The 25,525-nt window shown below is 36.1% G+C and overlaps 2 pseudogenes; one reads left to right on the forward strand and one right to left on the reverse strand.

Moving 5' to 3' along the window:
• LOC134363660 (integrator complex subunit 8-like) overlaps positions 1-12,798 on the forward strand; it is a 42,907-nt pseudogene extending 30,109 nt beyond the window's left edge.
• Positions 12,799-14,346: 1,548 nt separating this feature from the next.
• Positions 14,347-25,060, reverse strand: LOC134363661 (G1/S-specific cyclin-E2-like; annotated as a pseudogene).
• Between the last annotated feature and the right edge of the window lie 465 nt (positions 25,061-25,525).

Raw genomic sequence — 25,525 nt, forward strand, 5'->3', positions numbered from 1 at the left:
GTGTGCCTTAATAATAGGACTATCGTGTGTGATGTTACAGATTATCTTCTGTGTGTTTTCTGTCTGTTTTTCATGTTATAGCTTGGACAGCTTTTAGCAGCTACAGGCAAAGAACTTCCAGACCCTAAAGAAAGTTAGGCGGACTGCCAAAGACCTTTGGGAAGTTGTTCAGGTCTGTAGTGTGTCCAGTCAGTACAAACGAGGAAATGATGGCAGAGTTAGTTTAATAAAGCAGAGAATCTACATTAGGTGTAATGAATTGGTATGTATTGGTACGTTTCAGCTATATTTTTTGTTTTTATTATTTATACTATTTGTACTATTTCAAAAACATCTACCTTGGTCCTATATATCATAAAGATGGACAATCTTAAGAATTCTGCTAGTCTCTGATGGGCCTGCCATGGCCACCTTTGGAAATATCTTCTGTTTATATGTTATATTAAAAGACTTAATCATTTAATATAATCAACTGGAATTCAGTACCAACAATGTCTAAGGTTGGATAGTACTGAAGACTTCACATGTAATTAAAACAGGGAAGAAATGTTATCAGGTTAGTATGACAATATAATATTATACTCCTTTCCTACAATTAGAGAGTTAGGAATAAACTTTCACACCTATAATTTACTTGATGTTATTTTTAATTTCTGACATTAAATGTGCATACAAAAATTTTTATTGAAACATATTTGATTGTACATATGTGGGGTACAGAGTTGAATATTAATACCTGTGTGCAATATGTGATGCTCAAAAAATTTTTTTATTTTTTACAGGAGTGAACTGCTTTCTTTTGTCAACAAATTATGGGTAAGTTTTATTAAAAATATATCTAGTTACTGTTGCTGATTTTTGTAGAATATGACTTAAAAATGAATGCTTCAAGTGTCGATTCAATTATTAGTGTGACATCTTGAGATGCTCGTCTTCAGTAATCATTATTGGAGGTGGGCTAATTTGAATGGAGAAGTTTATTTTGCATCTGTTTTAGTGAATAGAGCAGGTATTTTAAAAATTGTCTCCATAATAGGCTAGTCTCCACAGTAAGGGTAGATGTATGAAGCCTAGCTTTAATTTTTGCTTGATAGGATTGTCATATTTACTTGCTGGACATAACCTACATTTCATCCTTTAAATATTATTTTAAGGAACAAAAAGTCAATTTTGGGGGGGAGGTAAATGGAAATATTAGTTAGAAAGCAATTTATTTACTTAATTTCAAAAGTTATATGAGGAGTTGAGCCTGGAGATAGCACCATAAGCCAGACTCCTAAATACAGTAATTTTTATGTAAGTTGTGTGCTATGATATTTTTTCATGAGATTAAAAATGAAGTTGATCTTTAGTGTGCTCTAAACTAAAGCAGATGCTAAATTTCCAAAAAGTAAGGGTCTTTTGAAAGAAAATACTTGATGTCTCTGAGGTTGAAAGGAGAACTATTAAAAGATATATATACTGTTTAAGGATTCTTTGTTTTCTTTCTCATAGGAATCATTGGTTTTGATTATTATTTTGTCACTCTTTGTGAAACTTCACAATGTTTGGGTCAGTATTTCATAATTTCATTTAAAAGTATATTTGAAAGGAATTTCTTTTTAAATCACACCTTTTTTTAAAAAGGAGGACATTGTGAATGATATTGTAGCTGAACACATTTCTATTTGGCCATCTTCCATTCCCAAGTAAGTAATAGTACAGCTTACATTTTATTGAATTAGTTATGTACTTAGAATCCATTCCTACTGGTATAGATATCCTTAGATAATTTGATGAAAAGGCCACAAATCTGTTAGGATTCTCCAGCCAACTTTGTGTTTCTCTGTTACAGTAATTATCTTCCTAAAAATTACAAATAAGACATAATATCTAAGAGCAGAATATCTAAGTGGTCCTGATTAGTTGTCAGTGAGTAGAATTGGAAAGTTGAGGGTAATGAAAGAATGACTTTCTGTCAGGTTTTCAGCATCTTTTCTCCTTTACAAGTATCCATTTGAAAATAATTTTTTTTCCATAATTCCTTATAGATCTCTTCTAATACTGTGATTGCCAAAGACTCCCATTCCCTTTTAGTTGCCATAGGAACTTCTTTAATTATTACTTTAAGAAATCTTCTCTCTTGCTTTCATCACTTTAGAATCAGAATAAGATGATGGAATTTTTTAGGGGAGAAAAATATGTTTATTTTGTGGAAAAACAAAGCATTTACATTTTTTTTCTTCCCACACATAGCAACTACTCATATAGGAGAATCCACTTATTTCCTCACAAAACTTTCTTTTCCTCCCTCCCCTCTCACCCAGTCTTCTTACTTTGTGCTTAAAGGGCAGGTCCAGGCCTTATTTTATTGCTGTCATTGGCATCTTTGAAGAAGAAAAGATGAGTAGGTAGGCAGGTGGACAGTAGAATAAGAATAAGTAATTTGCATCTCATTCTTAGAGATTGGAAGCAGCACTGTGTCTCATATAGGGATTTGTAGGGTCAAAATGGGTGAGTAGGGCTGGCTGGTTAGCTCAGTTGGTTAGAGCACGTTCTTGTAACGTCAAGGTTAAAAGGTTGGTTCCCTGTACTGGCCACCCACCAGGGGAAAAAAAGGGGGGAGGCGGTGAGTCACCCTACCCTCCACTTACTGAGGCTTGTTCACAGAGGAGCACTCTGCTTCCTGAAGCACATGTGCACGCTCCGCAGCATTCCAACTGCAGGTGCCACTGTAGTGTGTTTCTAATTTTTACATAAAACTTGGTATATTAGATAACAATCCAAGAATCAGGTAGAGACAATTTTGCCTTTTTAGTTGGTGGTTTTAGTGGTTGTATTTATTACCCCTTTGGTATTACCTCTTTTGTCTAAGTTTAAACTGTACAGATTGATTTCCAGTGTGTGTTTATAAATGAGACAGAAGAATGGCTTACTGTAGGGGTTCTGAGCGAGACTTATAGGGTCCCAGTCTCAGCCTCTCCACTTACTGGGTATATGACCTTGGGTAAGTTGCTTTCTGTGTCATTTTCCTCATCTCTAAAATGGGTATAAGAATAGTACCTACCTCAGAATAGTGAGGATTAAGTAAATTAACATGTTTTCTAAACTAGGTGTTTAGAGTAAGGACTGGCACATAGTAGGCTTAACTATTATCTTCATGACAAAAATACTTTAATGTAAATTGACCCAGAGAAAATGAAATGTGACTAAATGTTTGACCGGAAAAAGTATTTCTCCTGAGCAATAATCTTTATTGATTCTAAGAATAGTAAGAATGGCACTGGATTAAGAATTAGTATTTTAAAACCAACTGTTTAATGGGTAGATAGAATTCTTAGGCTTGTTAACATTTTATAAATGTCTGTAGAATATAGTTATAAACCAGTCTAACTCAGTTGTTAAGTAAATAATTGGGTATTTGCTAATAGTACCACACTTCCTTTCCCACTGTACTGGGCATAGTGGTGAGCTATGGTTAAATCTAATCCCTCAGGGCAACAGAAGTACTTTGTCCAAGTTCACTTTGTAAATGATAGAGCCATGACTTGAACCTCATTTGTGTGTGAATCCAGAGCCTGTGTTCTCTACCACTGTGCTTTACTGCTTTGAGGAGGTAGTAGCGATCACCTGTATTTCTTGGGTGCTGACCTGGTTTTTAATCTTCAGAGTTCTATCTTCTGATTCTGTATCTCAAGACTTCCATGTTTAACCATGCTCAGAGCAGCCTCCCCTATTCCTGTTGCTACTTGACTCTGTTGCTACTGAAATGCACTGAAGTGGTATACTTGCCACATCTAGCCTCTAACCCCATTGGGGCCAGTGAACGTCAGTTACTCTTACAAGAAGCCATAAAGTAGGTTTAAAGCCACATAGCAGTATTGTTAGTGTTTAAGCCCTTGTTTTTAGTGGTTTCCTCTAGATAACAGAACTTAAAAATCATTTGGGGGCTGGGTGGTTAGCTCAGTTGGTTAGTGCATAGTATTATAACACCAAAGTCAAGGGTTCAGATCCCCATACCAGCCAGCGCCCTCCCGCCAAATAAAAAAAGTAAAAAATCATTTGGGGAAATTTTATGAGCCTGTCTTACTTTTTGTTGCTTGTAAATTGTACTAAAAGCAGAGATGAGGGCTTTGTTCTGCCACTTTTATATGCTTTAAACATTTGTAAAAGATATAAAGATTTTTTTTGGTATTTTCTAGTTTTCTCTCTTTGGCGTTTTGAAAAAAGGAAACAAAAATCAGATTGTTTTCAAATCCCGATAAAACGTTAGCTTATCATACTTTCTCAGATTTAGTTGTTTTGATAGTTTTTACATACTTACTCCTAGTAATATTTAACATTATACTTAGGATCACCTAAATTTTGGCTAGGTCTTTTTGTTTTTAATAAATGCATGTATGGAATTTGAAGTTAACTGTTAAACTAGAGGTTAATGTTAAGTGTCCTTCCTTTAGCCTCCAGTCTGTGGACTTTGAAGCTGTGGCAATCACAGTGAAAGAGCTAGTTTGGTATATATCAATATAAATCCAAACAACCATTCCTGGTTAATTATTCAGGCAGACGTTTAGTTTAGTAAGTAAGATGTTGCTTTTGTTTGTTTTGTAGCGCATTTAGAAGTGAAAGAAAATTACACATTTTATTACACTACTTTATTAAACTTTATAAAGTTTTGTTCTTGAGACTTACTCTTCTTCCTTGGTAAAATTAAGACAGTAAAACTATAATTGTTTTATTTGTGCATTTTTTGGTGTAGAACCTTTGGTTCAGATGCTTTTAATTTTATGTTGACTACCTTTGTTCTGTTTTTTTAAAAGAGTGACCACTTTTTCATCTAATAAGTTGGTATTACATTATTAAGGAATGATGGCGAGGTTTTGCTTGCAAAATTGCTATTTAAAGATTCTAAAATCTCTCCAGATACTCTTGATAATTATTTGTGTTCTTAGAGATATATTTCTAATCCTCCCCACCTCCCACCCTGGTTGTATGAGATAGGGTTTTCCAACTTGATATGAAATTTCAATATTTCTGTTATTGTACAGATCAAATGAAATTTCTGACTAGTATAATTTCAGGATTAGTTTTTTAGGAGTTGTTTCTTTTAAAAAAGAAAGTTCAAAATATAAAGGTAGAAGGAATTGTATAATCAACCCCAGTGTATCTGACACCAAGCTTTAATAATAATTAACTCATGACCTGTCTTGTTTCTTCTATACCCTACCTACGTCATTCCTCTCTCCTCCAGATTATAATTGCTTACTTTGATGCTCATTTTCACCCCAGCCCCCAAAAGAATTTATCATCAAGATCTTAATGTTCACTTGCAGAATAGATATACTGATTCTGAACTACCTCAAAAAATTAAAATATGTTTCTAGTTTGGACATTTGGGAAATAAATACCTCTAAATACTAAATTCTGTAAGAGTAAATTTGGTGAGAAATCTGAGCTAAATTGTTGGCTAATCAGTTTGAGGAGGCAAAGAATCTTTTATTTTTTGGCAGTGGGCCAGTATGGGGCTCTTAACCCTTGACCTTGGTACATAAGGCTGCACTCTGACCAACTGAACTGACTAACCAGCCCTGGCAAAGAATCTATTATATCGCTTCTTTAATGTGGTTGGAAAAAAATAAAGGCAGTTTTTGTCAGTATTGACCTGAATATGTATAAAGTTTTATCCCTAGATCTATGGTTTGTCACTCCATAAAGTTATACCTGACACTTCACAAGAGGTCTTGTCTTTTTCCAACTGTCCTATCCAGTGATAGGTAATTCTTTATCTCCATTTTCTACTTCAGCAACAAATAAATATTCAGCAGCTCTTCATTATTACCTCCAAGCTGGAGCTGTGTGTTCTGATTTCTTTAATAAGGCTGTGCCCCCTGATGTCTGTGCCCCACAGACCAGGCAAGTTGTTTTTGTGAGCTTCCTCTCTTCTTGCCTACCTTTACATGTTCTTGTTCCTGGGTCCCTTTTTGGCTGAACTTATCCATTTCCATGTATGCGATGGTAATTCCCAAGTTGATGGCTCTAGACCAGATTGCTCTCCATATTTTCAGTGCTCATATTTCCAGTGCCTGTTGCTGCTTTGATTTCCCTAAAACCCCTCAAATTCAACCTGTCCAAAACTGATTTCAGTGTTTTACTTTACTTTTTCAGTAAAGTAGTAAACTCCTAATAAACTCATCTGCCTTTCCAAAAAAAGAAAACAAACTCCAAAATATCAAACATGTTGGTTTAACCATTTGAGTTGACCAAGTCCAAATCCTGAGGGTCATCCTTGGCTTTTTTCCTTACTGTACTGACCCTCCCACCAACATCCATTCAGCCTTTAAATCATATTGATACTATCTCCTAAATCCCCAATTTTTTTCTATATTTTTTGTGTATATTTAAGGCCTACAACTGTTTTGTTATACGTAGAGAAATGATTGTGACAGAGAAACATACCCACTACCTTCATAGTTACCCTTTTTTTTGAGATAAGAATGCTTAAAATCTACTGTAAGCAAATTTATTAACTATAGTCCTTATGCTATGTATTAGATCAATAGACTTACTCATTCTGCCTAATTACAAATCTGTGCCCTTTGACCTACTCTCCATTTCCTCCACAACCTCACCCCTGGTATCAAATATTGTTCATTTTCCTTTGACATAGTGCTCTTTCCTCTGAAATCATGACTTAAACAAATGGCATGATTTCATGGAACCAGTATCATGACTTAACAAATGGCATTTTTCAATATTTATAATAAGTGGCTTTTGAAACAAGATTAAAATTTTTTATTAGTTTTTTAAAATTTTACTTTTAACAGCATTTTAAGAGTTCACAGCAAAATTGAGTAGAAAGTACAGATTTCTATATATCCCATCCCCACATGCACAACTTTGCCCTCTGTTGACATCCTGTACCAGAGTGGTACATTTGTTGTAACTGTTAACTAGTTTTTGGAAATAATCAGGATTTTGTCTTTGTAGGTAATAAAGCGAATGATAAAATGTTATTCTTTGAATTGCCACACACTGGTTAGTTTATAATATGAGGTTAGTTTATTTTCATGTATGTTAGAGTTTATAACATATATATAGAGCATTGGACTGGAAAGTAGCTTTTATTTTTCATACCAAATTTCTTAAATTTGTGGTATTTAAGAGTTTGACATATTCTTAAAATATTTTTAGTTGTTTATAGAACTTAACTAAAGTGAAAGTATGAATTAGAAAACACCGACAGTTGAACCTCTTAAACAGAAAAGAAGCATTCTCAAGTATGTTTTCTTATATTTAAGATTAGATATATACATTAGTCATTAGGGAAATGCAAATCAAAACCACAGTGAGATACCACTTTACCTTCACTAGGATGGCTATAATCAAAAGACATCTAATAACAAGTGTAGGTGAGGGTGTGGAGAAACTGGAACCTTCATATATTGCTGATGGGAATATAAAATGATCTCAACCTCAGGAAAAGTTTGGCAGTTCCTCAAAAAGTTAAACATAGGAAATACCATATGATCCAGTAATCCCACTCCTACATATATACCCGAGAATTGAAAACGTGTCCACAGAAAAAGTTGTACATGAATGTTCGTAGCAGTATTATTCATAATAGCCAAAAAATAGAAATAACCCAAATGTCCATTAAATGATGAATGGCTAAAGAAAATGTGTTATATTCATATAGTGAGATATTATTCACCATAAAAAGGAATGAAGTATTGATCCATGCTACAACATGGATGAACCTTGAAAGATAATGCAAAGTGAAAGAAGCCAGACACAGAAGGCCACACAGTGTACTATATTCCATTTGTATGATATGTCCAGAATGGACAAATCTGTAGAGATGGAAAGTAGATTAGTGGTTACCAGCGGCTTGAGAGGAGAGGGAATGAAGAATGACTGCTAATGGGTATGGGGTTTTTGGGGGGCAGGAGGTGGTAATGAAAATATTTTGGAATTAGTAGTGATGGTTGTACAATTTTGTGAATATACTAAAAACCACTGAATTGTGTACTTTAAAAGAGTAACTTTTATGGTATGTGAATTATATAAAAAGTTAAAAATATTTTTTAAAGAGATGAACATATGACCCACATACCTGATTGAAATAGATGCTTTCTTTATTAAGCACACTGGCAGCCTAAATTTCACCAAAATGAGGTGCTGTAATTGTCAGCTGTGAAAGGTCTAATTGCATGTTCTGTGTGTATGTTCTTGAATGTCATGACACTTTAGCTTGGCAATTTTCCATCTCCTTCCGTTCAGTTTTCTGAACTGACTTTTTGCCAGCTTCTCATTCAAATAAACAAAGCTCTAGAAATTTGTGGGTTAGGTCACTGATGAAGAAAATATTGGTCAGACAGATACTTTTGTAAAGGTTTTTGAAATTAAAATTGAATGGAATCCATAAATATGAGCTGACCCAGTTACCGTAATCTGCAAGGCTTCTAAAAGAATATATTCTTTATGTAAGAATAATTAAAGATTACCCTCTAAAACCAAGACAGTCGTCATTACATGAAACCATTTTCAAATCTTTGTTTATGCAGGTGGCAATTTTATGTCAGTTCCTCAGAGAAATTGACTACAAAACAGCCTTTAAGTCACTACAGGAACAAAACATGTATGAACGATTTTTAAAATAAAATGAGGTTGAAATTTTTCTGCTTACAAAAGAGGAAATAACTGAATTCTGTTTTCAGTCATGATGCTATGGACTCCTCCTATGACTACATATGGGATGTTACCATTTTGGAATACTTGACTTGTATCCTTTTAGCAACGTATGTGATGTTAGAACAGTTCACGCCTGCAAATTAAAGTATTTAATATTGTGTATTTTCCAAATCAAACCAAAAACAGAGTTGAGATTCTGTCATGATATTTAATACTATGATTTATTATCCTTAACTGATTCATTCAGATCTTCATCATAAAAGAGGAGAAACAGATAAAAGACAAATTGCAGTAAGTTCCCTTATGTCTTTCTTCAATGATATACTTAGTTTCCAGAATATTAATTAAGATTTGGACCAACAAAAAAAATATTTTGTGTGCTTATTTACTGCCAGAATTTGGTTGTCAGTGTTTACTTTTTAAAAGGTCCTTTTTTTGATAATATAAGCTGTTCCATCTCAGTTTATTTTAAAGTGTTAGATCATGTCATTTCTCTGTTCCAAACGAGTGGTTTCTCATCTCGCACAAAGTCAAAGGCCTTACAGTGGCCTACAGGCCACATATAACTTGACCTCTAGCCTTCCTATCTGACTTTCCCCCTCACTGACTTCTGCTACACCAATACCCCTACTGTTCTTTGAACATGATGAGAATATGCACTACCTAAAGGCCTTTGAAATACTCTCTTCCAGGGACATTCAACTTCCCTCAGGTCTCTCCTCAATTGTCACCTTCTTAGTGATCATCCTTTCCTTGAGCATCTTAAAAAATGAAAATTTCTACTCCTTTTTCCTCTAATTCTCTTATTCTTATTTCCCTTTAAAATTTTTCTCCATAACATTTATCAGTATCTGATATGCTATATATTTATTTATTGTCTATTTCCCCCATGAGGGTAAGGACATGGTTTTGTCATAGTTGGTACCTAGAATGGTGCCTGGCACCTACTAGGTGCTCAATAATTACTGAATAGATGAATAATTTATTTAAATTTGACTTATGGGCCAAAACATTTTAAATTTTATGTCCATTTTTAGTTGCCTAATATTTGTTGCGTCAGTATAACCACAGATATTTTCTTTGCTCTTTCACTCATATTAATAAAATGTATATGCTGTTTATTATGTGTCTTTTAAAACTTTGTACTTGGACTAAATTATACACCCATTACTTAGAGGAAACAGAATAACAGCACCTTTTAAAAACAATAACAAAAAAATATGAAGCCAGTTCCACTTGATTGGAGGCCACTCCTCCCATTTTCAGTTTACCTGGGGTTGGGCTGGCCAGTTAGTTAGCTCAGTTGATTCAATTGCAGCCTTATAACGCCAAGGTCACAGGGTTTGGATCCCTGTCCAGGCCAGCCACCCCCCCAAAAAAAAGAGGTGGAATTTTCAGTTTACCTGGGGCTGGAAGACAGTATTGAAGTTTTCCCAGCTCCCTTTGCTATTTCCAAACCTTTTTTCATTTTCTTTCTTTCTTTCTTTCTTTCTATTTTTTTTTTGGTGGCTGGCCAGTACAGGGATCTGGACCCTTGACCTTGGAATAACACTGTTCTCTAACAGCTGAGCTAATTGGCCAGCCCTCAAACTATTTCTACTTATATCCTTCTTTAAGCTTCTTCTTTGAAGCTTATACCTACTCCTTACTAGCTCATCTAACTTCCTGGTTATTCCTCTATATTTGCCAAAAGACATGATGAGCTTCTGTGTCACCCTTATCTTCATAGGTCCTTGCCAGCCTCAGTTCCATTGATCATCATCTTCACCCCATGCCATCCATCCACACCCATAGCCATACTATATTGTCAGCCAAAATTGTTCTACATAAGATCTTATACTGCAACCCACTCTCTGCCAGTAAACTTTCTCTGCCTTCCTGATTCCTCCTGATAAGTAAGATGGTCAGGTTTGGGATAGGATTTTTTCTCAGTCTGTCAGGCCATTCCATCCAAGTACAGCAAATTTCAGTCTGTGTACTCAGAGATACTGATTCACTTGGTCTGAGGTGACGGCCTAGATCCAATAAGTTTCTTAGGCAATCTGATGACAAACCAGGTTTGGGAAACCCTGCTATCTGTGGTTGACCGTGAGAACTACTCTTTGACCAATATTTTCAGCATCTTTGCCTTTTTGTCTTTTATCCCATTTGGAAACAAGTCCTAGCCCTGAATCAGTTCAGGAATTTATGTTTTTCTTTTCTTGGGCCACTGAGTTGTGTTGGAAAGTACTACAACCATACAAACTGGCACCACTACCAAACCACAGTTTCCAACCTTAGCTGGCCCCTCAGCGCTTTTACTTGTTTTACCTGCGACTAGTTAGTGGTCTGTTTTACACTTTCCCTCTGTTTTCTTTCTACCTTTTACTTCTCAATTACTTCTTTGCCTCTTGTAGGCTTAGGATAGACCAGAAAAAAAACTGACTAGCCCGTTTTCATGGAAGTTACAGTCTTGGGAATTGTGGCTCTGAGTTCCACTTCAAATTCCTGTTTCAAGTCCCTCCCTGCTTTCTACCTCCACAATAATCTACAGCTGTATTCATTGTTAAGCCCATTATTCCAGTCAGTGAAAGAGTCATACTACTTTTTGATGAAAGCAGATTTTTACACTTTTGATCTATTCCTTCAGGGATCTTTTAATTATTTTCTTTCCTGTATTATCAATCTTTCCATAGTCTATAAAAGAATCTTATCCTAATACAAACTTTTCTATACTGTACCTCTACCTCTAGCCACCTCTCATCCCTCTCTGCCTAATTTTTTGAAGCTCTTCAACCCAGTGCAATTTGACTTCTGCCAGCTCCACTCTTTAATGTTCTCTCAAGAGTCACCAAATGCCAATTCCAGTGGATATTTTTCAGTCCTTTTCCTATTGTTTACATCTCCTTTCTTTAAATTCTTTATTCCTTAGGCTTCCTGGACATCATTTTTATTCAATTATGTTCCCTGACTGTTCTTCCTTTTTTTTCTTGTTGGTATCTCCCTCTGCCCACCCCTTAAACTTGGTTTTCCCAAGAAATTAGTCCTTGGGTTATTTTCTGATCACCCTGCATTCTCCCTAGGTAATCTCATCCACTCACAGTTTTGACTCCTACCCACATGGGGTATATTATTTTTCAGATGTCTCTTGGCTCCTATTCCAACTTCTGTCTTACACATTGGACTTCTACAGCCAGTTGTCTTTGGGATACCTTGTTTGTTTGAAACAACTCTTTAGTTATATCGACTACTAGCCTTTGCCATATGAATTCCTTCATATTGAAATGGCATCATCCAGGCAATTCCTCCTATTCCATAACCTCCACACCCAACTGGTGATGATTTCTGAATATTCATACCTCCCGTCAAGCCACATGTCAGAATAGTCTTGTTGTTTGAAGAAGTTCTTATTTTATTTTATTTTTAATCTAAAGGTAGATTCTAAGATCTTAAACTATGTTCTCACTAAACACTCTATAGCAGAAAACTGTTATGGATATTTAGTAGGTAGAGATCCTTTTTTTCTTTTTTGGCTGCTGGCTAGTAGCGATACGTTTTTCTGATCATGAAAAGTTAAGCTACCATATGCTATTATAATGCTGGGCAACTAGATATTTGTGCCCATTAAAAAAGTGAAACCCTGAAACATGAATTGTGATTTTTCGAACTATTCTCAACCTTAATGTAACTGTAAAAAATATGTCAAATTACCACATGGAGTTCACTTACTGTTATCTTCAGTCAAGTAAACTTACACGAACTTACTTAATGTAATGAAACACCACTGAAATTAATTCCATAAACTGTGGTTCAGTAATTGATCCTTTCCTTAAGAGTGGCTCTAGTCAATCTTTCCCACAACTTTTGGGTTTTGCAGTTAGAGGTTCAGTTAATCAGTAAACTAACTTGATCACTGTTAGCATGTAGGTAGCTTTATATTATGTATAACAGCAAGACAATTTTTGACCAGACCTCTAATAACATCACTTTTCTCTTTTGGAAGATCAAAGCCATCGGCCAGACAGAATTGAATGCAAGCAACCCAGAAGTGTTACAGCTGGCAGCGCAGAGAAGGAAAAAAAAGTTTCTGCAAGCAATGGCAAAACTTTACTTTTAAGCCGTTAAAGTTTTTTAACTTTTATTTCTTAAACAATGGGCTAAAAATAAATAGTATTAAAAGATTGTTTATATAATACATATGTACACATTTAGTGGTGTTTTCAGAGAAAATACTAAAACAAATATTAGTTTAAAACAAAAACTATACAGAAGACTTCATACTGTAACAATAGCTTAAAGTTATAATTTCTTCAAAGGGAGAAGAGATTCACATATCTGATAACAAAATAAACTAGCAATCTAGTATAATTTTTTCTAATTAAATCTACTTTGAGCCTGACATCTATCTATTATTTTATTTATTTATTTATTTTTTCTAAAAGATGACTGGTAAGGAGATTTAACCCTTGGCTTGGTGCTGTCTGCACCACGCTCAGCCAGTGAGCTAACTGGCCATCCCTATATAGGGATCCGAACCCGTGGAGTTGGTGTTATCAGCACCACACTCTCCCGAGTGAGCCATGGGGGCCAGCCCTGAAATTTATTTTTTAAAAACTGAAATATTTATGTAGAAGTAGCTAGTCTATATACAGGAAGTTCTTATGTCTTTTTTTTTTTTTTTTCAATAAATATATTTCTAGGAGTCAGTATACATTTAAGAAAATACAAGTTTAGGTCAAGTGTTAAGCTTTATCACTTTGATACTGTCCTTATAATGTAAGAATTTAAAAAGGACCTTAAGAATTTTGCAAACATAAATAAAGCCTTAGTCACACTAAAAATTTAAAAAAAAAAAAAAAAATTCTTAGGGATATCTTGTGACTTTCCTATATAAATAGTTTGAAACTGTACTTAAGTTTTTCACCCAAATTGTGATATACAAAAAGGTTATTATAAAAGCAAGTATATGTCAAATAAAGCCCCAAGTAGAAGCCACGCATTTGTCTTGTTGATAATTTCTTTGGTACTCCCACTGTTTAGAGCACAGTTTAGACAACACGTTTGTCTAAGCCTCACTAGTTAAAAAAATATGTTATGGCAAGACAAATAAACTAGTTAAAAAACAGGTTATATTTCACCATTTGTAAAAATTCAAGTTTTATAATAGCTTGCTAAAGCAGCTATAGATAAATTAGTTACCTTATTACAAAACTAAACCTTCCTAAACAAGATTAAATTTTTATTTTCAAGAACCAAATTGCACTAGTCAAGAATAGGAATTTTGAGAATCTAAAAGCTAGATTCAAAGTACTACATCACTTAATGTACCCTTTAAGGTAGCACTTATCTAGTCTAAACTGCAATGATAAAATTCCTAGTTTGTCAAGATAAACATAGTAACACTGGATCCAAAAAAAAGTTGCTATGGCATAAATCATGGCTAGCGTCTATTCAGTAACCTTAGGAATGAAATCATCTTCATAAACAAGTCCTGTTGTTTCTTTAACAGCTAATATAGTAATTAAACAAATTTCTTCTTTAGTGCCAATTTTAAGTGGTTCTGAAAATCAAAGAATGGCAGTGTAACCTCTGAATTGGCTAGGACAATCACAGCACTGTTATCCTGTAAAACTTTAGTAGTACAGTTGTATGAAATTCTACCCAGGACTTGGTCAATTCCAACTTGCTTAGTTAACTTCTTTAGTGTTTTCCTGGTGGTTTTTCGGTGCTCTTCGGTGGTGTCATAATGCCTCCACTGCACACTGGTGACAACTGTCCCCCTTTTCTGAAGGTGTTTATGTAATTTACTTCATCCTGTACATACGAAGAAATCATGCATTGATATAGTAAAACAAAGTCAAACCAGACTTCTAAGTATTTATTTTGATACTATGCGGGCCCATTATGGTCTCTTTATGTCTTTACAAGTGTGAATAGTCATATTTTGAAGGCTTAACAATTTGAACTGCGTATATCATATATATATATTTTAACCCTTACCTAGACTATTGGCATTGATCTTGTGAAGCTTCACAAATCCTGTTTTGACTTCAAGGTAAATTTTATTAACTTTTCTACATTTTGAAATCAGTATGCCATTAACTTACTTTCCCCCTTACCATCTTATATAACTGCCTGAAGTGTAGTAGACCATAGTACGGTTTCAGTGACTTACTAGGTAGCAAGACAAAAACCCATACAAAAAACATACCAGCATATCCAAATAATTTGTATGTGTCTGGATATTATGTGCAGCTTCACTGGACTAGTACTTTTTACTACACTAACAAATGGCACCATCCAGTCTACACATTCTGAAATGTTGTCCCATTCCAAACCTAAATAGGAAAAAGTTAGAAAAATGTGAGGGTTGTACATCAGAAACTCTTACATATATATGCCTAATATATTTGCTCTTGCTTCCAAATTTTAAGACAGTTATTTTAAAACTCAAAAAGAAACCAAAATAAATAAAAATCAACAAGTTTAGCAAATCAAAAGAGATTATCATTCTCAGTGTTTATAACATGACTATCTTGAAGGGGAAAGGACTTCAGAACTTCTTAACTATCTTCTGCATAAGAAGTTGAAATTGTCAAATCCCAAAGAACTCTTAAAGCAGAACTATAATCATGTTAATTCACTTCAAATGAATGTAAATTCCATTTGGCACACCAAAGATTGGAAAGAGCTTCTAACAGAAAAGATAATCACCAAACTGCTAAATTTTTCTGCTAAAGTTTTAAATACATATTTAGCTGGATGTTAAAGTCCCATTACAAGTTCTGAACAGGTAAGAAGACAACAAAATATAGACTTACCTGAGGCTTTCTTCACTACTTCAATGGAGGTAAAATGGCATATGGCAGCAGCAGCCAGTATTCTGTACTGGAACTCTAATGAATCAATGGCTAGAGTACACAGATCTAAAAGCTAACAAAGGAAAAACAAAAGTACAATTAATTTAGGAGGAGGAGAATGAGTAACTACATGTCCCTACTAAACATCAGTCAGCTACACTTTAGTGAATTTATCATGTGGACCATATGCCAGGAATTGCTAAAATTCTCCAAAAATAAATAAGCCACCACCCCAAAGGAAGTCAAGTCTTAGGATTGTAGGGCAGGGAGTAACTAAACAAAGAAAGCATTGTTGCAATGCAGTGTGATATGCACTAGCAGGAAGGGCACCTAATCCAGACTGGAGAAGACAGTGCAGGCTTCTGATGCCTGACATGAATCTTCAAAGACAAGGCAGCCAGGAAGACTGGGAGGTAGAGAATGTGCTAGGTATAGGGACATTTCTTGGAACTCAAGTAGTTCAGAAAACCTAAGGTGAAAAATATGAAAAAAGCAAGGAGTTATTTCTTATCAAAAAGTGGGGGCAGCTAGAGAGAGGCATGGTCTAGATTAGATCATACAAGAGTACTTCAAAAGGTTGGTGGAAAATAGAATTAAAAGATAATACGAATCTCCATGAACTTGAAGTACCCTCGTAAAAGGACTTTAAAAAGTCAGATTAAACTAATTCTATAGGCTGATTAAACTAATGGAAGGTTTTAAATCGGGAAAGTTACATTTTAAGAAAGATATCTTAGACCATAGTGAAGCGGACAGACTAGAAGGGGACATGTTTACGAGCAGTGAGATTAATTGAGGCAGTATAATCCAGGCAATAAGAGAGCTGAACAGGAGCAGTGGAACGGTGTAAAAGGGCTAGATTTCAGAGGTTTGAGGTCTGTCCAGTGGAATAAAATTTAAATTATACTTGTCCTCATTGGTCCAGAAGGCAGGAATAGGAGACGAATCAGAAGTGAAATATTACTATTATATAACTCTAAAAACTGCTTTCATAATTTATCAGTTTATCAAAGGTTTACCCTGTGTCAAAAGGGTGTAACTGCCTATGACAATCTGGGATGTTGGGAATTCTGACTGGATAATAAGCCTTTATTAGAAAGTTTTGCAAAATGAACCAATTCCAGTATATTTATTGATTATCCAATTTTAGTATTCATGAGGGGCTAACTAGGTTTAGAACACAAATTTTACCTGAGTGACTTAATACTCATTGTGCCTTTGATTCCATGTGTAAGATTTTCACATCCTATGTTGAATAAGAATGTAGATTTTTTTTCACTTGTATATGGCAGATACAGCAGTCTAAGATATTAAGAGAAGCAGGAAAGAAAGAATGGAATTCTTCCTCCTCTAACTAATCAGAGGATTAACTCCTGTCTGGATTATAGTGCCTTTTAACTAATCTCATTTCTTATAACCAGTTTCCTTCTAGTCTATCTGCTTCACTGCAGTCTAAATTATCTTTCTTAAAATGTAACTTGCCTGATTTAAAACCTTGCAGTAGTTTAAATAATCAGCCTATAGAATAGATTTCTGACTTTGTTTGTTTGGTTTTGCTTTTTGTGTTGACTGACTAGTATAGAGCTCCGAACCCATGACCTTGGTGTTACAAGGCTGTGCTCTAACCAACTGAATTAATGGGCCAGCCCAATTTCTGGCTTCTTAAAGACCCATTATGATCTAATCTAGACTATGCCTCTCTAGCCACTGCCTCCCCCCTTTCATTTTGTCATTGTTTTTGTTTTTTGGTGGCTGGCCAATACAGGGATCTTAACCCTTGACCTTGGTGTAGCACCAGCCCCCACCCCCATTTTTTGATAAGAATGCCAAATAATATTTGTTAGAGTATTTGCTATATGCTAGCCTAGGAAAGTTTAAGTTGAACTTAAGTTTTAAAAAATCTCATAACAAAATAAGGTGACTTTAATTCTAATATGTAACCTAAATAGGTACCCTGTGTATTCAAATATAAAGAGAATAAGAACCACACAGAAAAATTCTGTATCATGGCAAGTCTAAAGACAACTGCCTGAAAAATGCTGTTCCCCATTTTATATCAAAAAGATATTTATCTATTTTGGACTCCTAAAGAATAAAAATACTCGTAAAAGTTTAAGGACTTTGTTTCCTAGAATTATTAAGCAACGTATAAATATTGGAGACAAAATTTTATGCATCTAGTCAGTTAAGGAGTGAATTTAATTCAGTGTGCCATTACTTTGTTGTGTAGCCTATTTAAGACTATATATACACTAAACAAACTTGTAATTAACAATAACATTAGATATATTCAATAAAAATGTCAATACCTGAGCTATTTGAATGAATGTTTCCTGAGAATACTGAGGTAGAAGAACTTTAGGAGCATCTTTAAGCGCATCAACTTGGAGAAAGAGATTTAGCCAGGAGATGATTGTTACAGGACAAAGTTCCTATTTTAAAGCCTGTTAATGAAATTAAAAAATGCCTGTTAATGAATGTAGGGACATATACTACGTTATATAGTAGAGTTTAGAGATTAAGTAAATTCTCCTCCCACCCATAACCACTGTCAATATTTTGATGCATTTAACCTCTTAGAACTGGATTCTAATACTAAAAACCTTAGTTTTGACTATTTACATTGTAGTATTTGAGATTCAGTCATAAATACTAAGGTGCAACTAGAAATAAAGACATAATTATTATTACCTTTAATATAATGAGTTCCATCCTTAAGATATCCTCTTCACTGCAAGCACCGTCAGTGACATAAGCAAACTTTTGGAGTTTAGGAGCATAGATTTCCTTTAAATTGGAATGTATTATTAAGCACAATTGAGACTGAGAGTAAAAGAATTAAAAATGAGACCACACAAGTGGCCTTAAGTTTTAAGGACAGCTTCACAAAATAATTATAAATCTTAGTAAAATAGTTCTACTATAGCCAAAACAACCTTGTTTAAGATGTTTTTCATATTTAGGTATCTAAAGTAGCAACTATATTGATTATCAAGACTTATTTTCATAGAAATTGACTTTGAATTTTAGTTTTAAACTACTAGAATGTTGCAGTCATTTCAGTTAAAAAACAAAAACTCAAACTTGTTTAAAGATTGCCTAGTATGTTGGTCAGATCAAACAAGACACTCAACAAATGAAGTTTAGAAACTAAAAACATTTCATTTACCCTGGAGCCAAATAAAGGTTAATCAAAAAATATTTTGTGCAGCTTGGCTGACAGCAAGTCTGTCTTGGTACAGAAAAGAACCAGAATGATCAAAGGATTAGAAGAGATGCCTGCCACATAGGAGAACAGGCTAAAGAACAGTTTTTCAATCTAGAAATATGAAACGCAGTATGATTTCAGGTAAGGATAGACTGAAGACAAACTTATGTGCTAAATTTGGCAGAATTTGGGGATAGCTCTTAAAGCTCAAAAGAAACATTTGGAATAAAAAAATACACTTAAGAAAATTAACATATGATCACAATCCTTCTCCTACCCTCAAGATGATACCAGCTGCAAAACTTTTAGATGAAAGTATTTATAATATCTATATTGTTTAAGAAAAGTAGATTGAGATTATGTGAAAGAAAATCTAAGACAGGAAAGTAGATGCCTTGTATCATGGCACCATCAGATACAAAAGTATTAGCCTGGATAGACCATGGATTCTAAACCACTTCTTTGATTTGATTGGCTGTTTAGTTTTCAAAGACCATTCTATTGAATCCAAGGACCATAATTACGAATATAAGGACAATACTGATACATTTTGTTAAGCAGAATGAGCCATAGAACATTTCACCTAGATATTAATTCCAGAATATAAACTGAGACTTATAATAGGCTCAGACACTGCAGAGGAGAACTATGATAATTTATCCATCCTCATCATAACACTCAAAAAATGTACTAAGGCACAAAACCACTCATTTTTCCTAAAGAGTTAATACCAAAAATAATAATGTTTTCTGAGATTCAATGTGTTGATTAAAGAACAAAAGTTTAGGATAAATATATCTATGAATAAACTGAGAACTTACCTCAAGTTTGGAAGCAATGAACAATGAGGTAATTCCAATGAGCTGAAGTATATTTTTATTTATATCCTTTTGTGTCAACATAAATCTATCAAAAAAGTCTTGTGCGAGATAAAATGTTTCCCTATGAAGTGTGTATACTTCACATACCTAGAGAAGAATCCAAACATTTAAATATTATCCTCCAAATATCTCTAAATTAGAAAGTCATCTCTTAGCATACCAGACTTCAGAATAATTTTATGCCAAACTTTGCTTTTTAAGATACCAAAGCTAAGATAGGAGAGAAAAAGAAATGATCATGTACTGATGAGATAAATCTTTTACCATCCTCATTTACTCTTATTAGTTTTATATATTTTTTCATATGTTTTTACCTCATTTATTTTTCATTTTACTGCACTGGCTAAGAATTATAGAATACTGAATGAAATAACTGGTGACAGACAAAAACCTTTATCTTATCTCTTATTTCTAACTTTAATAGGAATTGCTGTGATGTTTCACTGTTGTTAATAATAATAAATAGTAGCTGTCATTTCCACACTTACTATACGGAAAGTTTTAATTTTCACAACTCCATAAAGCAGGTACCAGTATCCCCATTTTGGAGATGAGGAAACAGAAGGACATAGATACGTGAGTTTCTAATAAACATAATATATTAAGGAAATCTCCTATTCCTAGCTTACTATGTATTTTAAAATCAGGAATGGATGCTGAATTTCAAAAAATGTCTTTTGCATCTACTGAGATCTTAGGATTGTTCTCATTTAACTGCTAAGGTAATAATAGATTTTCAAATGTTGAACCATCTTTGCATTCCTAGACTGAAAGAACATTCTAAGACAAAGTAGAGTTTAACACTGCTGGATTTATTATATTCCATACAGTTTTGTATATATAATCATATTTAGGAAAAATAGGAATAAATTGGATGGGACAAATGCTGGATAAAAATCACTATAACATGAAAAGGAAAAATTTTTTTAATTAATGTAATTGTGCTTAATTTGATTCCATCTTATACCCACACAATTAAAATATAATCTTTTCTTCTAGTCAGAATAAGGAACAAGATGACCTGATGCAAAAGGACAACATTTTGTAGTCTTAAAATCTTTTCTGATAGCTTCTGAGATCTACTCTGCCCTGTGCTACTCCACCAAAAAATGTAGTCTTTCTCCAGTGGAATGCATCATCTCTATCTTAAAGACACACTGTAGACAGCAAATATCCAAGGGCTGGTGGAAAATTAGTTTTATGTCAACAGAAGTAATCATTTCCTCAATACTAACTTTAGAGACTCTTAGAATTATTCAGAGAAAGGGAATGGGCGTAACGAGAGAAAATTCTGGCACAGATCTATAGGGACTTTAGGATCACTGTTATTCCTTTAAATTAATGGTATAGTGTATTTCTGAAAGGAATTTACATATATAATAAAGAGAAGCACACAGACTAGAGAGCTTAGAGCTTCCAAATATACAAAGCCACATTATGGTTTAGAACATAGAAGTCAGGATTTCTAATCATAATTTGATTTTGGAATGCAGAAAAGGACTTTCGAGGGCCCTGAAGCCCAGTCCTGGTTCTTCACTTTGCATAGAAGAATCCCAAACCTAATCAACTATATATTCTATTTATCTTAGGTGTCCTTGGCACCGGGAACAGTGCCCACAGATACCAGGAATTCTGAATTGGTTTGGGTTGTACGTAGTGGCTCTGTCCCTATGACTTTATTCTTATAGAAAGTGATTTTCCACTTTGGGTACTATCAATTATAGTAAGTACTCCAAAAAAGAGGGCTTGCTGGCAATGGATAATATACCCTGAGAGCACATGGAAAACACACATTTACATCTAAATATTTTCCCATCATACAGAGACAAAGGAAATTTATATTGCTGGAACATACCTCTAAAAAGCCAGTCTAGAAGTATTGACCTCGTCTGTGGTTCCAAGTCAGAATGCAGAACTTCAAAATGCTTGTCATGAACATATTTGCTTTCTTTTTTAAACATGTTTAGCTAAACCTCCTTTGAACATCCCCAGCTATGGAAAAGGGAAAAAAGATATAATTTAAATTGTGTGATCCACATAATATACAAGCTATCTGTTTCACACAAAATAAACTTAACTTTCAGACTTGAAGGTAGAACTTGGAAGCTCAAAGTAAATTAGGAAAAAATTTCTTCCTTAATATTTAGAAACCATTTCTTTTGCAGGAGAAAGTAGAAGCCTAAACTTAACTTTCAGACTTGAAGGTAGAACTTGGAAGCTCAAAGTAAATTAGGAAAAAATTTCTTCCTTAATATTTAGAAACCATTTCTTTTGCAGGAGAAAGTAGAAGCCTGAAATAATACAGTAAAAAACTGAACTATGATAACCTAAATTGATTTCAAAAGAGTAGATTTCAAAAGAGTGCTTTATAGTCCCACTCATTTTTAATTTATAAAGTTAAAGGTAACCATGATTTCTCAAGAGCAATACTAAAAGAGTTAAATATTTAAAGCATATGATTTCAGTAGAAGTAAGTCTCAATCACCTGCAAATAGATCAATAGTAGAGTCACCAATAGTGGGGGTAAGGTGGGGTATGGGCGAGAGGGGATTAGGGAATTTAAGTGTCTGATTCCATTAATCTGTTTATTAAAGCCAAACAAATTATTACACTATGTTTTTCATATTAAATTGAAATCATGGACTAGAAAAAAGAATGAAATATAGACCTAACTAAGCTTGGTAAGAAATAAATAGGGTTGATATATCAGTTGAAAAAGCCATAAGTGTTAAAATGCTTCTATCTTAACAACTTAGATGAATTATTTAAACTCCATTAAAAATAATTCAGTTCTGTTAAGTCTTATAGTACTCAGCAAGCAAATGAAAATTTTATAGAATCAGTGTTTTAAATACCCATACCGATTACAACTAGCACTACTCATATAAAATGATATATGCTTAAACGTTAGTCAAGAAAGCAATTTTTATAAGTTTTTCTATTTTATAATGAATACAAAAGATAAAATTGTGTAAGGTATTAAATCAGTACAATTTTCATCTGTGATATAAAATTACCGAAATTTTTCTTACCTTAGATCAGGCAAAGGTGATGGCTTAATTAAAATATTTTTAAATCTGTAATTTGTAAATCTGGAGAAGTCACTTTTTCCTATTTCTTTGTGGGGTGTTTCAATGATAATGCAAGGACTGATCCCCCCAGATAATACAGGTGGCCAACAATTGTCATTAAAAAAAAAGAATCTATTTGTGCAATAGGAAACCTTAGCTTCTGTCCTGGATCTTTCATAAATGAAAAATAATATTTTAAACAATCTGTAGTTTTAGCTAACATAGCTGACAATCTTCATAAAGGGTAACAGGATGCTTTAGATACCAAAATACAATTATAGTAATACAAGACATTAGGTATTGATGGAGTGGTAACAAAATGCATCGGTAGTCTAAAATATTAACCACTTTCAAAATCATAAAATTGCAGTTCTCTGTATCTAGCAATAGCAGGGCACAATTTTTTATAGAATGCTCTTTTTTTTTTTTCTTCTAGCTAAGCCTGCTCTGATACTTCAGAATACTTGAAGGCAAAATCTTAAAAATGGAATCAATTACTTAGAGGACCCTTTCCCCAACAATGCTGGTTTCAAAGGGAATCACTGTCTCTAAAGTGCTTTCTGTACAACACATAGGAAGAAAAGGTAGCAAAAGGCTGGGTGCCAGGCTATCAGTGATCTCACATCCTATTTATGCCTAAGAAGCAGCTATTAGAACCCTCCACTATAGTCTGAGAGGGAACAAAGAGCAGTATATTGGACAGATTAGGCGGGCCCTGGTGCACCAGGCAGCTCCAAGAGGGAGGGATTTACAAAAAGGAACCAGCTGCTTCAAGGCAAACTTACTCTGCAGCTGTGGTAGGATTTAGGTACATATAAACCACCCAAAGATAAGCACCTTCCTGCTGACCTCTAGGGGCATTAGAAGTAAAAGTGTCAGAGGAATCTTTCTATTGCAAAGCAGTAACGCACAATTCTCTTCTTATTCTCCTATGCTGCGTTTGTTTACCCCAAACCCACCCAGCCCAGTTCTGCATTACCTTAATCTCATACTGCTGTTTCTTGGTGACCTTCTCCTCCTTTCTCTTTTTGACATCCTGAAAAATAGAAAAGACCATTAGTAAACAAAGGTCCCAGCAAGGAATTTCCTCCCTCCCTCTTTCTTTCTCTTTAAATCACCTGGGCTGTTTTCCTTTTTGGCCTGGATTATCTGGGCTTCTTGTGGGGACTCCGTCTGGCTGGGCTGGGGCTGGGGCTGCTGCTTAGCTTGTTTGTAAACGGCTACTACGGTGAATTTTCCAAAACAAGTTTAATTAGTAAGTCAAAGGCAGCAGCTAATTTTGAAACATGTCTCCAAGACAAATAATGAATTTTACCTGCGTCTTGACATTCTCTTCTTTCAGGTGTATGAAACCTCTGAAAGGTGGAGAGGAAAAACCAGAGTCAAGCACATTGTCATCCACATTCTTCAAGTGCAAGTGCAAGTTCCAATTAGACGCTGGTTCGGAGGTTACAGCTAAGTCCCTCAGAAGGTGGCCTGAGCCATTTTACCATGCTATCTCCTTCACTGTAGTTATCTCATGGTAATTAATGTTGGACACATCCGTGCATTTCCTGATCCGTACGTACAGCCGGGACGCGAGTGTCTTCAAAGTTGACAAAGGACCCCCAGCACCCTGAACGCGCAGTGAGGCAGGGCTCCCCAAACGAGTTTTTCTGGGTCCTCTTCCCTCTCCCCTGTGCACCCAGAGTGGGGCTTGGGCGGTGCCCCCACGACCCGCCTCCCATCCTGGACGAGCCGCGGAGGGGGTTGTGGAGGCGAAACGCTGTGGAGGAGCCGGTTCCGCGCCAATTTGGAGAGCGGCGGTGGCGGGGAAGCAGGGGGCGGAGGGAACTGAGACTGGTGTCACGTCCTCCAGTCTCTTTTCCCTCCTTCTCAGCCCCACCGGGCCCTGCCCGCCGTTTGGAGGGGCATCGAGACCCGACTCCAGATGCGGGGTGGGGGGAAGGAAAAGGAGTTAAAGAAAGGGGGAAACTGAGCTGGTCGGGAAATTTTCTCCCCGTGAAGGGGACCCAGACCTCCATCCTCTCTCCCGCGGGATAGCTCCCCAAATGAGGGTGGGATAGAGAAGCCCCTAGGATGAAGGGCTTTCCCGTGGTCTCCCACTTAGCGGCAGCCCTATATCCCACATCGCTTCCTCGTCCCCTGCCAAGGGTCCTGACAGGGACAGAACGCGGGGACCCATTCCCCCCAGTCGCCTAGGTCTCAGCGCTCCCACTTTCCTTCCCTTAGGCTCCCGCCGGCGGGATGGATCTGCCCAGCGAGGCTTTCTTTCTTCCCGCATCCCCCGTACGCCCACTACTTCCTCACCGCCAGACCCGCTACCGCTCGGATCTCAGCTGGCGCGGGCGCCAACCCAATACATAGGCCGGGCCAGGCCCGCCGTGCACGCATGCGCCTCAGACTGACACCTCCGGACAGCGCGTGCCCTCCCCCGCCAGCCCGCGCGTAGCGCCCTGCCCTCAGCGAGAGCCGGCCCACCCCGCTCCACGTCCACCCGCGCTGCACTTCACCTGCCAGCGCGGCCCGGCGGCAGCTCCCCGCCGCTCGCCTCCCGCATCTCCCGCCAGTTCGCTTCTGCCCCCTCCCACTGCAACTCTCGGATCCCAGGGGTGTCAGTCTGCGGCTCAGCCCCAGTGCACAGCCAGGCGGAGGTGACTCGGGCCAGCATAGAGTGGCCAGGAAGGGGCCAGCCTGTGGCGTGCCCTAGTCGTCCCTCCAAGGCTTCAGGGAACCCGGGCCTTTCCAGAGAGGCGCGGGGACGAGGAGGCCCGCCCCTCCGGGAGGAGCGAAGCTTTGCCTGAAGAGCTGGCCAATGGGGAGGCGAGGACGGCTGCACAACGTGGAGCGGCTGCAGAA

The sequence above is a fragment of the Cynocephalus volans genome, chromosome 15 (assembly GCF_027409185.1).
Source record: "Cynocephalus volans isolate mCynVol1 chromosome 15, mCynVol1.pri, whole genome shotgun sequence".
In the NCBI taxonomy this organism is placed as follows: Eukaryota; Metazoa; Chordata; class Mammalia; order Dermoptera; family Cynocephalidae; genus Cynocephalus; species Cynocephalus volans.